Source organism: Mauremys mutica, chromosome 11 (assembly GCF_020497125.1).
Source record: "Mauremys mutica isolate MM-2020 ecotype Southern chromosome 11, ASM2049712v1, whole genome shotgun sequence".
In the NCBI taxonomy this organism is placed as follows: domain Eukaryota; kingdom Metazoa; phylum Chordata; order Testudines; family Geoemydidae; genus Mauremys; species Mauremys mutica.
In genome coordinates this window covers 45,851,048-45,864,465 of record NC_059082.1, presented here as the reverse complement: position 1 = coordinate 45,864,465, position 13,418 = coordinate 45,851,048, and positions in this window count along the sequence as shown.

The following is a 13,418-nucleotide window of genomic DNA, read 5'->3' as shown; positions in this document are numbered from 1 at the left end:
TCCTCCAAACACCTTTATCCTCACCACAGGACCTTCCTCCTGGTGTCTGATAATGCTTGTACTCCTCAATCCTCCAGCAGCACACCCTCTCACCCTCAGCTCCTCGCGCCTCTTGCTCCCAGCTCCTCACACGCACACCTCACTGACTAACTGGGAGGCTTTTAACTAGTTCCAGCCAGCCCTTGATTGGCTTCAGGTGTCCCAATCAATGTAGCTATCTCCACTGCCTTCTAGAAAGATCTTAATTGGCCCCAGGTGTCTTGATTAACCTGGAGCAACTGCCATTTGGTTACCATGGTATTTTAGCCTGGGGCTAACATACCTGTTCCTCACTACTTTACTGTAGCCATCTGGCCTTGCCCCATCACAGTGGTTAAAGGTTTTCTGACACTTCTCAGTCCACTGAACTGCATTTGGCTGTTTTTTCCTGGTCAGGTCTGTCAGTGGGATGGCAATTTGGCTGTAGTGTGGTACAAATCATTGGTAATATTCAGTCAAGCCCAAGGAGGATTGGACCCGCTTCTTTGACTTAGGAACAGGCCAAGTTTGGATAGTATTTTGTTAGCCTGTAGGGGGTTGATAGTTCCTTGATCCACCTGCTGTCCAAGGTACGTTACCCTGTTTAGGTCTATTTGACTTTTTTTTTTTTTGCCTTAACAGTTAATCCTGCCTCCCTTATGCACTGGAAGACAGCTTGGAGGGGTTTCAAGTGTTCTGCCCATGAATCTGAGAATAGAACTACATTGTTAAGGTAGGCAACTGCAAATTCCCCAAATCCAGCCAGAAGGTTATCTACCAGTCTCTGGAAGGTGGCAGGTGCATTTCGCAGTCCGAAAGGGAGCACATTAACTTCATACAGCCCTAAATGGGTGATGAAGGCTGACTTTTCCTTGGCTGGGTCATCTAGCGGCATTTGCCAGTACCCCTTAGTAAAGTCTAAGGTGGAGACTAAATGAGCACGTCCCAGTTTCTCCAATAACTCATCTCTGCATGGCATTTAGCTTATGGTAGTCCACACAAAAGAGTATTTCCCCATCTGGTTTGGGAACCAGAACCACTGGAGAGGCACATGCACTCTCAGAGGGGCGGATTACACCCAACTGTAACATGTCCTTGATCTCCCTTTCTATTGTGGTTTTGGCTTGTAGAGCCATCTGGTAGGGTTGGGCTCTAATTGGGAGAGCATCACCTGTGTCAATGGAGTGGTACGCCCATTCTGTCTGTCCCGGGGTGGCAGAAAACATTGGCGTGAAGCTGGTGCACAGCTCCTGGTGCACAGCTGCTTACGCCCAAGGGTTATGGAAAGGCTCACCTCTTCTATGCCACCGTTGCTTTTTCCTTCTTAGTAGACTCCTTCAGGTCACTCAGTGCCGTCTCTCTCCTGGGCTGTAAACTGGAGAACCTTGATTTCTCAAGAATAAAAGGACTTTAGAGAATTAACATGGTATACTTTAGGTTTTAGGGTAGGGTCTGGAAACGCTATGAGGTAATTAACAGCTCCCAGGCACTCTTGGACCATAAATGTCCCCTCCCATGATGCTTCCATCTTATTGGCCTGGAGCACTTTCAGGAACATGACTTAGTCACCTATGCTGAAGGAACGCTCTATGGCATGTTTATCATACCAGGCCTTTTGCTCTTGTTGAGCATCCTGTAGGTTTCCTCGAGCAAGGGCTAAGGAGTCCTTGAGGGTGTTTTGCAGGTTGGTTAGAAAGTCCAGAATGTTAGTTCCCGGAGAAGATGTAACCCTCTCCCATTGCTGCTTCACCAACTTTAATGGCCCCTTAACTTTGTGGCCATATACGAGTTCAAAGTGTGAAAACCCCAAACTGAGATGTGATGCAGCCCTGTAGGAAAAGATCACCTGCTATAACACCCAATCATTGGAGTGCTCATTGACGAATTTACATATCATGGCCCCCAAAGTCCCATTAAACTTCTCCACTAGGCCATTTGTTTGGTGGTGGTAAGGGGTGGCAACCAAGTGGTTCACTCCATGAGTTTCCCAAAGACGTTTCATGGTCCCTGCCAGGAAGTTAGTTCCCAAATCCATAAGGATGTTTGAGGGCCAACCTACCCTGGCAAAAATGTCTGCCATTGCCTGGCTTAAGCTTTTAGCCTTGGTATTGCCTAGGGCTACTGCTTCCGGCCATCAGGGGGCAAAATCCATGAAGGTCAGTATGTACAGCTTCCCTCTGGGTGTCTTCTTAGGGAAAGGACCCAGAATATTCACAGCTACACACTGAAATGGAACCTCACTATGGGGACTGGCTGGAGAGGGGCCTTGACCTGGTCTTGGGGCTTTCCCACCCTCTGGCATACCTCACAAGACCGGACATAGGTAGGAACATCCTTGCCCATTCCCGCCCAGTGAACTGACTTCCCCAAACGGTCTTTGGTTCTGTTCACCCCAGCATAGCCACTAGGGTGATCATGGGCTAAGCTTAAGAGCTTTTCCCTATACTTAGTTGGAACTACCAACTGTCTGTGAGGATGCCAGTCCTCCTTCTGCCCACCAGAAAGGGTCTCCTTGTATAAGAGTCCTCTTTCTATAACAAACCTGTATGTATTGGAAGAGCTAAGAGGCGGTGGGTTGCTCTGTTCTGCCGTCCAAACCCCATTGAGGTTTTCATCTGCTTCCTGCTCTGCCTGGAACTGCTCCCTTGATGCTGGAGACATTATTTCCTTGCTGGGTTGTGGACTTGGGCTTGGTCCCACTGGAAGCGATGCAGATGATGAGGGTGTCTCCGTTGATTATGAACCACTCTCCGCTGGTGCACTAGGTTGTATTTCAGCCTCTGGTTGAGCTTCTTGCACCAGTTTTGCTGCTGCTGCTGCAGGTGCAGGCTTTGTGGCCCCCTTTGGTGCTGACTCCCCTGACTCTGATGGCGTTGGACTGCACCGCCAGTTCCGATCCTTGGGCTGGTTCTGGCTGGGTCCCAGGAACTGGATCTACAACTGCTGCTATAGACTCTGGTTTGGGGTCTGGTTTCGCCACCTCTGGCTGGGTCCCTGTAGGAGGCTCAAGAATGGAGTTAGTTGTGGAGGCTTGTTTAGCCTGGCTGCAGGTGACTATCCCCATGCATTTTGTTAGCCTCACGTGGTTGGCTAAGTCTTCTTCCAGCAGCATGGGAATGGGATAATCATCATAGACTGCAAAAGTCCATATTCCTGAACAGCCCTTGTACTGGACAGGCAACTCGGCTGTAGGAAAGTTAAAAAGTTGACCTTAAAGGATTGCACCATCACTTGGGCCTCTGGTTCGAAGAGTTTGGGGTCCACCAGGGATTGGTGGATAGCTGACACCAGTGCTCCAGTGTCTCTCCATGCAGTAATCTTCCTCCTGTCCACACTCATAGTTTCCCTTCGCTCTGGGAGTATTTGGGAGACATCTGGGCCTGAAGGCTCTTGGTGGGACTCTGGGGTGATGCGTTGCAGTTGGCTGTTGCTCTTGGGGCAGTTGGCCTTCACATGCCCCAGCTCATTACATTTAAAGCATCGCCCAGCTGACAGGGGGCTGGGGCGAGGTGGGTGGTGGGACGAGAGAGCATCTGGGGTCTCCCTGGCTGTGTGGTGGGCTCCTCCTTGCGAAGTGGGGCTTTGGGCTGACCCTGATGGTGGGGTGTCATCTCGGGTTGCCCCTTCTGGTATCCACACCAACTGTTACTATCTTTTTTCTTCTCCACCCTCCACCCATTTGGTTTCACTCTCCCACACCTTGATTACACTTTTGGGCTTCCTATCTAGGATGTACCTTTCTATTTCCTCAGGAACACCCTCTAAGAACTGCTCCATTTGCATTAGGAGAGACAGATCTTCCAGAGATTTAACATTTGCTCCTGATATCAAGGCATCCCAATATTTTACAAATGTGGTAGGTGTGTTGGGAAAATGTCACCTCTGGTTTTCACCTTAGGGCTCTGAACCACCATTGGGCATGTTCGTATTAGCCCCATTCTAATTCTGGCCTTTTTAAAAAAAAATTCGTACCCGTTCATGTGTTCTTTAGGCATTTAAGCTGCCACCTCTGCTACGGGTCCACTGAGTTGCGGTCTCAGCTCCACCATATACTGGTCTGGAGGGAGGTTGTATCCAAGTCAGGCCCTTTCAAAATTTTCTAATTTCTATCATCTAATTTGTATCATCTGTATCATCACCTACGTTGTATCACCTACCTATTTCTTGGAATGGGGAGCGGTACCTGGAGAAGGACTGTTAGGGTTACCTGTTGGACCCAGCTTAGCCCTTTCCAGCTCTAAGCGCTTCAACTCTAATTCCATCTCCAGGCGCTTCACCTGCATTTCTGCCCCCAAGCGCTTATCCTGTCTCCTCTCCTCCACTTCCGCCTCCAAGCGTTTCATTTCCAAGTGCTTCGCCGCTCCTATCCCACTACTGACACCATGTCAAGGCTGATTCCCCACTCTGCAGAAAGTAGAGGCCCACAAAGATTTTAAAAATTAATAGTGGCCACTCCAGGCTGGTATTAAACTCCCAAGGTTACAGCTTCTCTCTGACCATGGATGAATAGATGCTGCCACCACCCAAGAAAACCCCTTTGAAACCAGAAAGGCGCACTTGGGAATTCCTTCCTGTGGGGGTACCCTCAAGCCTTTTCATCCACCCTCTGGGGAAGATCTGAGAATGAAAAACAAAGGAAATCAGCTGTTGCCACCAGCTAGTTAAACAACATAAGCACAAACCTCTTAGGACACCAAAAATCCAATACTGTTCTTAAAAAAGGTAAATTTTATTAAAAACAAACAGAAAGAATATACATTTGGAACTTAGGCTTTTGCTAGATTTAAAAAACCCTCATAAAATTTAATCAAGAATAACCTTCTTGAGGTCTAGCTTAAAGGTTACAAGCAAAACAAAAAGCATTTGGGGTTAGCACAGAGACATCCACAAGCCAATAAGAAATAAACAGAAATAACCCTAATTACGTCTTCTTAGACAGTCCCTAATTTACATTTCTGGGGTTTCAGATAAGCAATCTTTAGATATGATCTGATTGTTTTTCATACCTGGCTTTCAGCTTCTCACAGCATAACTGCTCCCTGTTCCCCTCTTTCCCGGAGAACCACAACACACAGACAAAGGGAAGTTTTTTCCCAATTTTAAAAAGTTCTTGCCCTCACATTGGCTCTTTTGGTCAGGTGCCCACTCCTTTCCTTTTACCTGTGGGCTTGTTAAACCTTTACAGGTAAAGCAAGTAGACAAAAGCCACTAACAGGGGTTTTATAGCTAACTGGCTAGGTGGGTATCGATAAAAGGGAGCTACCCCATCCCTTCATTTATCACAGAGCTTATCTCTAGACACTGCCTCAAATCATACCCCAGCCAAGGACTTAGCAGTGACTAACTTTGTCACCCTCTATTGGGTTGCTGATGACCTGTTTACAATGGATCAGGTCAGTCTTCTGCCATATTCCATCTACAATGTGATTATGAGGCTGTGTGAACTGCAGCAGAATTGTTCTTCTTGAATTTACTGCACAGTTGGGTTCCAGACTCTCAGTTAAAAAAATAAACCTGAATCAACCTTAAATTTAAAAAGAAGAAAAATTGAGTCTCTCCACACTTACAGTTACAATACTAACTTGTCAAAGGAACAGAAACCCTTGCATGAATGTTTGTCTGAGTCTGCAGGAAGCCTGAACCTGATCTCAAAGGTGTAAACCACCCTATCATTGGGGTATTAACAGACCTGCTGGGGATATTTTAAAGGGCAAAGCTCAACTGTGGATCATCTGGGCAGGAACATAGCTGTTACAGGAGGTAGGCCTTTTCCCATAAATATTTTATGAGGGTGGTAAGTATCATTACTCTCCTTTGACAGATGGGAAAATGGAGGCACAGAGAAATGAGGTGAGGCAGGAGTCACTGGCTGAAGTTCTCTGGCCTGTGTCACCAGTAGGTCAGACTAGATTATCATAATGGTTCTTTCTCGCCTTTGAATCTATAGATATGTCTACACTGCACACTTCTTTCGGTGGCATGTAGGGTACCAACCTGGCTAGTAATACCTAGCATGGGTATCAATAGCAGTGTAGATGTTGAGTCATGACTTAGGCGAGTAGAGTAAAGACACCCCTGAAGCCTGGGGATATGTATCCTGCATGGCTCTCTACTTTCCCAAGCCATGTCTCCCTGTCTACACACTATTTTTAGTAGTGTAGTGTCTTGCTGCTGCCTCACTGCTGGAGCCTTTCCCTGACATGTGTTGCTACACACCACAGTGTTGACACAGCTTGCTTTTCACGGTGGCATGTAGCTACCCTAGGGAGACCACTTGTCTGGTTTGTTCTCTATCTGGCTCTAGGACAAAACTGGACCTGGTTTTGTCTGATATTGGATGGGGGACACCATTTTTAAGAGCGTGCCACTCTTCCCCCTTTCAGCGTGACCTCAAAAGCACTGTTCATGTGAGGTCACACCTACGTGGGTGGAACAGTGCACTCATACAGATGGCACCCCCCCCATCCCGTACAATGTAACCTTGCCGGCACAGTGCATGTGAGGTCACGCAACGGAGTCACACCAGCAGGGGTGAGCCCATGCCATTCCCTGAAGTACTGGAATGTCTGGTATTGTGGGAACATGTGAGTGTCCACTCTAAGCTACAACTTGCCTACATGCCACCAGCACTGGTGTGGAGAGTAGACATAGCCTATGGATGGATCAGTAATTGTCTCCCTTTTAGCTAGTCTAAGCAGAGGGGCAGAGGACTGCATGGGGCATGAGTCTAGCTGTCCCTTCTCACCCCTAGAAGCCATCCTTCCAAGGGAGAGCTGAGAAATGTGCATCTTGGGGGCAGGAGAATAGTAGGAGAGAAAGGGAAGCTCTCTCTTTCCTCCCCCTTCAGCTGTCAGATTAAATACCTGAGCCAGATCCTCAGCTGGTGTAAATCAGCACAGCTCTACTGACTTCTGCAGAGTGGATCTGAGTTGCACCAGCTGCTGCTCTGGCTCCCTGCGTCTCCAGAGATGCCAGAGCAAGTTACAAAAGGGTTGACAGAGTGAAATGAAGAGTAAAAGAGATGAGTAAGATACCTGCAAACTCTGGGGATGGCTAATGGAGAAGGAGAACTTGGTTAATTATGTGCTGTGAAACAGAGCCACTCCAAAATGAAGCAGCAAAGAATCCTGTGGCACCTTATAGACTAACAGACGTTTTGCAGCATGAGCTTTCGTGGGTGAATACCCACTTCTTCGGATGCAAGCAGTGGAAATTTCCAGGGGCAGGTGTATATATAAGCAAGCAAGAAGCAAGCTAGAGATAACGAGGTTAGATCAATCAGGGAGGATGAGGCCCTGTTCCAGCAGCTGAGGTGTGAAAACCAAGGGAGGAGAAACTGGTTCTGTAATTGGCAAGCCATTCACAGTCTTTGTTTAGTCCTGAGCTGATGGTGTTAAATTTGCAGATGAACTGGAGCTCAGCAGTTTCTCTTTGAAGTCTGGTCCTAAAGTTTTTTTGCTGTAGGATGGCCACCTTAAAATCTGCTATTGTGTGGCCAGGGAGGTTGAAGTGTTCTCCTACAGGTTTTTGTATATTGCCATTCCTAATGTCTGATTTGTGTCCATTTATCCTTTTCCTTAGAGACTGTCCAGTTTGGCCGATGTACATAGCAGAGGGGCATTGCTGGCATATGATGGCATATATTACATTGGTGGATGTGCAGGTGAATGAACCGGTGATGGTGTGGCTGATCTGGTTAGGTCCTGTGATGGTGTTGCTGGTGTAGATATGTGGGCAGAGTTGGCATCGAGGTTTGTTGCATGGGTTGGTTCCTGAGCTAGAGTTACTATGGTGCGGTGTGCAGTTGCTGGTGAGAATATGCTTCAGGTTGGCAGGTTGTCTGTGGGCGAGGACTGGCCTGCCACCCAAGGCCTGTGAAAGTGTGGGATCATTGTCCAGGATGGGTTGTAGATCCCTGATGATGCGTTGGAGGGGTTTGAGCTGGGGACTGTATGTGATGGCCAGTGGAGTCCTGTTGGTTTCTTTCTTGGGTTTGTCCACTCCAAAATGAATTTTTAATGAAAAAATTATGCACTTTCCCAGCTATTTCACAAAGAAAAGTGAAGCTGGGGAGATGTCCCCCAAAACTGTGACTTCTGGGCATCGCTGGGCATCACACATACCACAAAGTGACGGGCCAAACTTTCTGCTAATATAACTCTCTTGACTTCAGTGGAGCTAGTCCTAGCAGACAACTGAGTTTCATATTGACTGCAACAGAGCTAGGCTAATTTACTCACTGATGGTCTGGACCCTTAAAGTAAAGCCTGGGACATGTGAACTTATGTCGCCACAATGGAAGAAATTGTCTGAGCCAGTCCCTGCGAACTGAAACCAGCGCCATTTGTCATAGAAGGGTCAGTTGGAGGTTGAGTTGAGTTTTGCACTTAAAGCAGGTATACAATTCAGTTATATCATCATCCTAGCAAATCCCAAAGGACGTAGCCTCCTTGCAGATCTAGCGCCTCCAGGATCCATCTATAGCTAGGTCCTTAAGGAGGTCTGGATGCAGTCAACATCCGCCACTGGCGATCTTATCACACCACTGAAGCTTTTGGTGCCCATGTGATTTATGGCCATGTAATGATATTCCCTGGTCATCCATCCTAATAAAATATACACATCAGGAAAGTTGTCAAAAACAAGTAGTGCTGATGGAGGTGGTTGCTGGGTTTGGCTATTAATATCTTCATTGCTCATCTCATCCTCCCACATAATATGGAGCAGCTGACAAAGGCCCCAAGCATTGTAAACATCAATTCAGTGCTCATCAGCCTTCCTCAGTGTCCATGTTTCACTGCCAAGCCACAGAGTCGGTAAAACCGGAGTCTCTTGAGCCACAGGTTCATAGTATGCTTGATGCCCTCGTATCATCACAGAGAGCACTGAACATAGAATCATAGAATCATAGAACTGGAAAGGACCTTGACAGGTCATCTAGTCCAGTCCCCTGGACTCAAGGCAGGACTAAGTATTATCTAGACCATCCCTGACAGGAGTTTGTCCAACTTGCTCTTAAAAATCCACAATGATGGAGATTCCACAACCTCCCTAGGCAATTTATTCCAGTGCTTAACCACTCTGACAGCTAGGAAGTTTTTCCTAATGTCCAACCTAAACCACCCTTGCTGCAATTTAAGCCCATTGCTTCTTGTCCTATCCTCAGAGGTTAAGAAGAACAATTTATCTCCCTCTTCCTTGTAACAACTTTTTATGAACTTGAAACATGCCAGCAGCTGCTGCTATCATAGAATCATAGAATCTCAGGGTTGGAAGGGACCTCAGGAGGTCATCTAGTCCAACCCCCTGCTCAAAGCAGGACCAAACCCAACTAAATCATCCCAGCCAGGGCTTTGTCAAGCCTGACCTTAAAAACCTCTAAGGAAGGAGATTCCACCACCTCCCTAGGTAACCCATTCCATTTCTTCACCACCCTACTAGTGAAAACGTTTTTCCTAATGTCCAACCTAAACCTCCCCCACTGCAACATGAGACCATTACTCCTTGTTCTGTCATCTTCTACCACTGAGAACAGTCTAGATCCATCCTCTTTGGAACCCCCTTTCAGGTAGTTGAAAGCAGCTATCAAATCCCCCCTCATTCTTCTCTTCTGCAGGCTAAACAATCTCAGTTCCCTCAGCCTCTCCTCATAAGTTATGTGCTCCAGCCCCCTAATCATTTTTGTTGCCCTCCGCTGGACTCTCTCCAATTTATCCACATCCTTCTTGTAGTGTGGGGCCCAAAACTGGACACAGTACTCCAAATGAGGCCTCACCAGTGCTGAATAGAGGGGAATGATCACGTCCCTCGATCTGCTGGAAATGCCCCTACTTATACAACCCAAAATGCCATTAGCCTTCTTGACAACAAGGGCACACTGTTGACTCATATTCAGCTTTTTGTCCACCGTAACCCCTAGGTCCTTTTCTGCAGAACTGCTGCCCAGCCATTCGGTCCCTAGTCTGTAGCAGTGCATGGGATTCTTCTGTCCTAAGTGCAGGACTCTGCACTTGTCCTTGTTGAACCTCATCATATTTCTTTTGGCCCAATCCTCTAATTTGTCTAGGTCCCTCTGTATCCTAGCCCTACCCTCCAGCGTATCAACCACTCCTCCCAGGTTAGTGTCATCTGCAAACTTGCTAAGGGTGCAGTCCACACCATCCTCCAGATCGTTAATGAAGATATTGAACAAAACCGGCCCCAGCACCGACCCTTGGGGCACTCCACTTGATACCGGCTGCCAACTAGACATGGAACCATTGATCACTACCCGTTGAGCCCGACCATCTAGCCAGTTTTCTATCCACCTTACCGTCCATTCATCCAGCCCATACTTCTTTAACTTGCTGGCAAGAATACTGTGGGAGACTGTATCAAAAGCTTTGCTAAAGTCCAGAAATAGCACATCCACTGCTTTCCCCTCATCCACAGAGCCGGTTATCTCATCATAGAAGGCAATTAGGTTAGTCAGGCATGACTTGCCCTTGGTGAATCCATGCTGACTAACAGACGTTTTGCAGCATGAGCTTTCGTGGGTGAATACCCACTTCTTCAGATGTAAGAGATGTTAGTCTATAAGGTGCCACAGGATTCTTTGCTGCTTCTACAGAACCAGACTAACACGGCTACCCCTCTGATACTTGACACCATGCTGACTGTTCCTGATCACTTTCCCCTCCTTTAAGTGGTTCAGAATTGATTCCTTGAGGACCTGTTCCATGATTTTTCCAGGGACTGAGGTGAGACTGACTGGTCTGTAGTTCCCTGGATCTTCCTTCTTCCCTTTTTTAAAGATGGGCACTACATTAGCTTTTTTCCAGTCATCCAGGACCTCCTCCGATCGCCATGATTTTTCAAAGATAATGGCCAATGGCTCTACAATCTCATCGGCCAACTCCTTTAGCACCCTCGGATGCAGTGCATCCGGCCCCATGGACTTGTGCTCGTCCAGCTTTTCTAAATAGTCCCGAACTACTTCTTTCTCCACAGCTGGTCACCTCCTCCCCATACCGTGCTGCAGAGTGCAGCTGTCTGGGAGCTGACATTGTCTGTGAAGACAGAGGCAAAAAAAGCATTGAGTACACTAGCTTTCTCCACATCCTCTGTCACTAGGTTCCCTCCCTCATTCAGCAAGGGGCCCACACTTTCCTTGACTTTCTTCTTGTTGCTAACATATCTGAAGAAACCCTTCTTGTTACTCCTAACATCTCCGGCTAGCTGCAACTCCAAGTGTGATTTGGCCTTCCTAATTTCACTCCTGCATGCCTGAGCAATACTTTTATACTCCTCCCTGGTTATTTGTCCAATCTTCCACTTCTTGTAAGCTGTTTTTTTGTGTTTAAGACGAGCAAGGATTTCACTGTTAAGCCAAGCTGGTCGCCTGCCATATTTACTTTTCTTCCTACACATCGGGATGGTTTGTTCCTGCAACCTCAATAAGGATTCTTTAAAATACAGCCAGCTTTCCTATATGAGGATACACAACTTTCAAACCTCCTTCAGTGCTGTTTGTGATGCTTCCCAAGTATTTGACAACTCAGTAACACTGCCCCACAAAGTGACAATCTTTCTTAGCTTGTACCAGGGGGGTCTGTCCGCTGAAGGCAAGCGATGACGCAAACTGAAAGCAGCCATCACTTCCACAGCCCATTTCCACAAGAGCAGGCTCTCGCATTCCTCACTCTTGACAGGAATCGCCTGAAATAGATTTGGCCTTTGCAACCTGCATGTCACAGCCTGCAGGTCAATAGAGGAGTTGGATTGCACTGGTGACTAGGGCTCTGTCTACACAATATAGCTTTTTCAGTAACGAGTGTGAAGAGATGGGAGCCCTCACTGATATAACTGTGCAGGCAAAAGCCCCCTAGTTTAGACACTGCTTATAGCAGCAAAACTGCACTGGGATAAATGATTCCAACAAAAGTACCATTTTGCCACTATCAGCTGCATTCCCACAAGGCGTGCTTCATGGGATAGTACACTGGTGTAGCTATACTGGGAAGGGCTCCTAATGTAGGCCTAGCCTAGGACTTTCCAGCTTCCTTATTATCAAGTTGCATCCCCCCCGTCCCTCCACCTTGAAAAAATAAGCTCCAGTCACGTTAGATTTAAATAAGGTCCAGTCACGTTAGTCACGTAATGTGATCTACCATGTCACCAGTCCAGCAAGGCAAGGAGGATGAATGGAGGAGAGATGAGAACAGTGCTATGTCTGGGCTGGATTCTAATAACCTTACACATATTGATTACCTCTTTATTTCACAAGAAGTCAACAGGATTTCTTATGAAGCATGCTGCTATGTGTTGTACATGAGGGTATGATAATCTGGCCATCCATGCAATTATTTACTGGCATTATGGTAACACCTAGGAGCCATAGTCATAGACTGGGACCCCACTGTGCTGGGCACCATGCAGCCACAAAACAAAAAGTCAGACCATGTCCAAAAGAGCTGAAAAACAAAGGATACACCCAATGCTTCTCACCTGAAAAAACAGAGGATCCAAAGAGACTGCAAGTCAGTGAGGGTGAAATATACCACTATCCATTACCCCATCACTCTGGCTAGCACTGTCTCATCCCACTGGCCTCTAATTAATCAATGTGATGATGGTGGATGGAAATCAATGGTGCCAGAACTAGTGGAGGGGCTGCATAATGGACTCTATCCAGCCAAACTCAAGAGAGTTTTTCTTAAAAGCCCTGATTTTGGGGTCATGTGCTTAGGTGGGACAAATTGAAGCAACGCTCCCCCAATATATAGAACTGAACTGTGGAAAATCCAAGGGCTTTGTTTGCACTACGAAACATAACCATGTTCAAACCATTAAGCTAGGTGACCTGACCCAGATCATGGCTGACCAATCATGGTATACAAGCATACCTGACCCAGATCATGCAAGCACATCTCAGGTGCAGAAAGGCACCGACTAGCTGTGGTTAAGCCCTAGGCCTGGAAGGCATAACCCATCACTAGCTAGCATACAGAGCATGACCTTTCCTTGCTCAGCATAATGCCATTAAGTGGCTCACTAGACATTGAGTTGGCAGGGTCATCTAGTGAACAAGGGACTAGACAACAAATTAGGAGATCTGGGGTCTGTTCCAGGCTTGGACGGTGACCCTGGTCATGTCACTCCACCTCTCTGAGCCTCTATTTTCTTAGTCTCTCATGTCTATTACTGTTAGCATTTCAGGGTCAGGGCTGTCTCTCATTAGATGTTTATATCACCAGGAACAATAGGACCCTAATCTCAAATGAATTTCCTAGTGAAGATAAGGGCCTTGTGAGAAAGAAAGAAAGAAAGTGTCAGAGAAAAAAAGAAGCGAGGAAGCACTTTGCAACCCTTTGTCCTCCTCTTTCTAATAAAGCTGTCATTGTTATAAAGGCTGATCTATG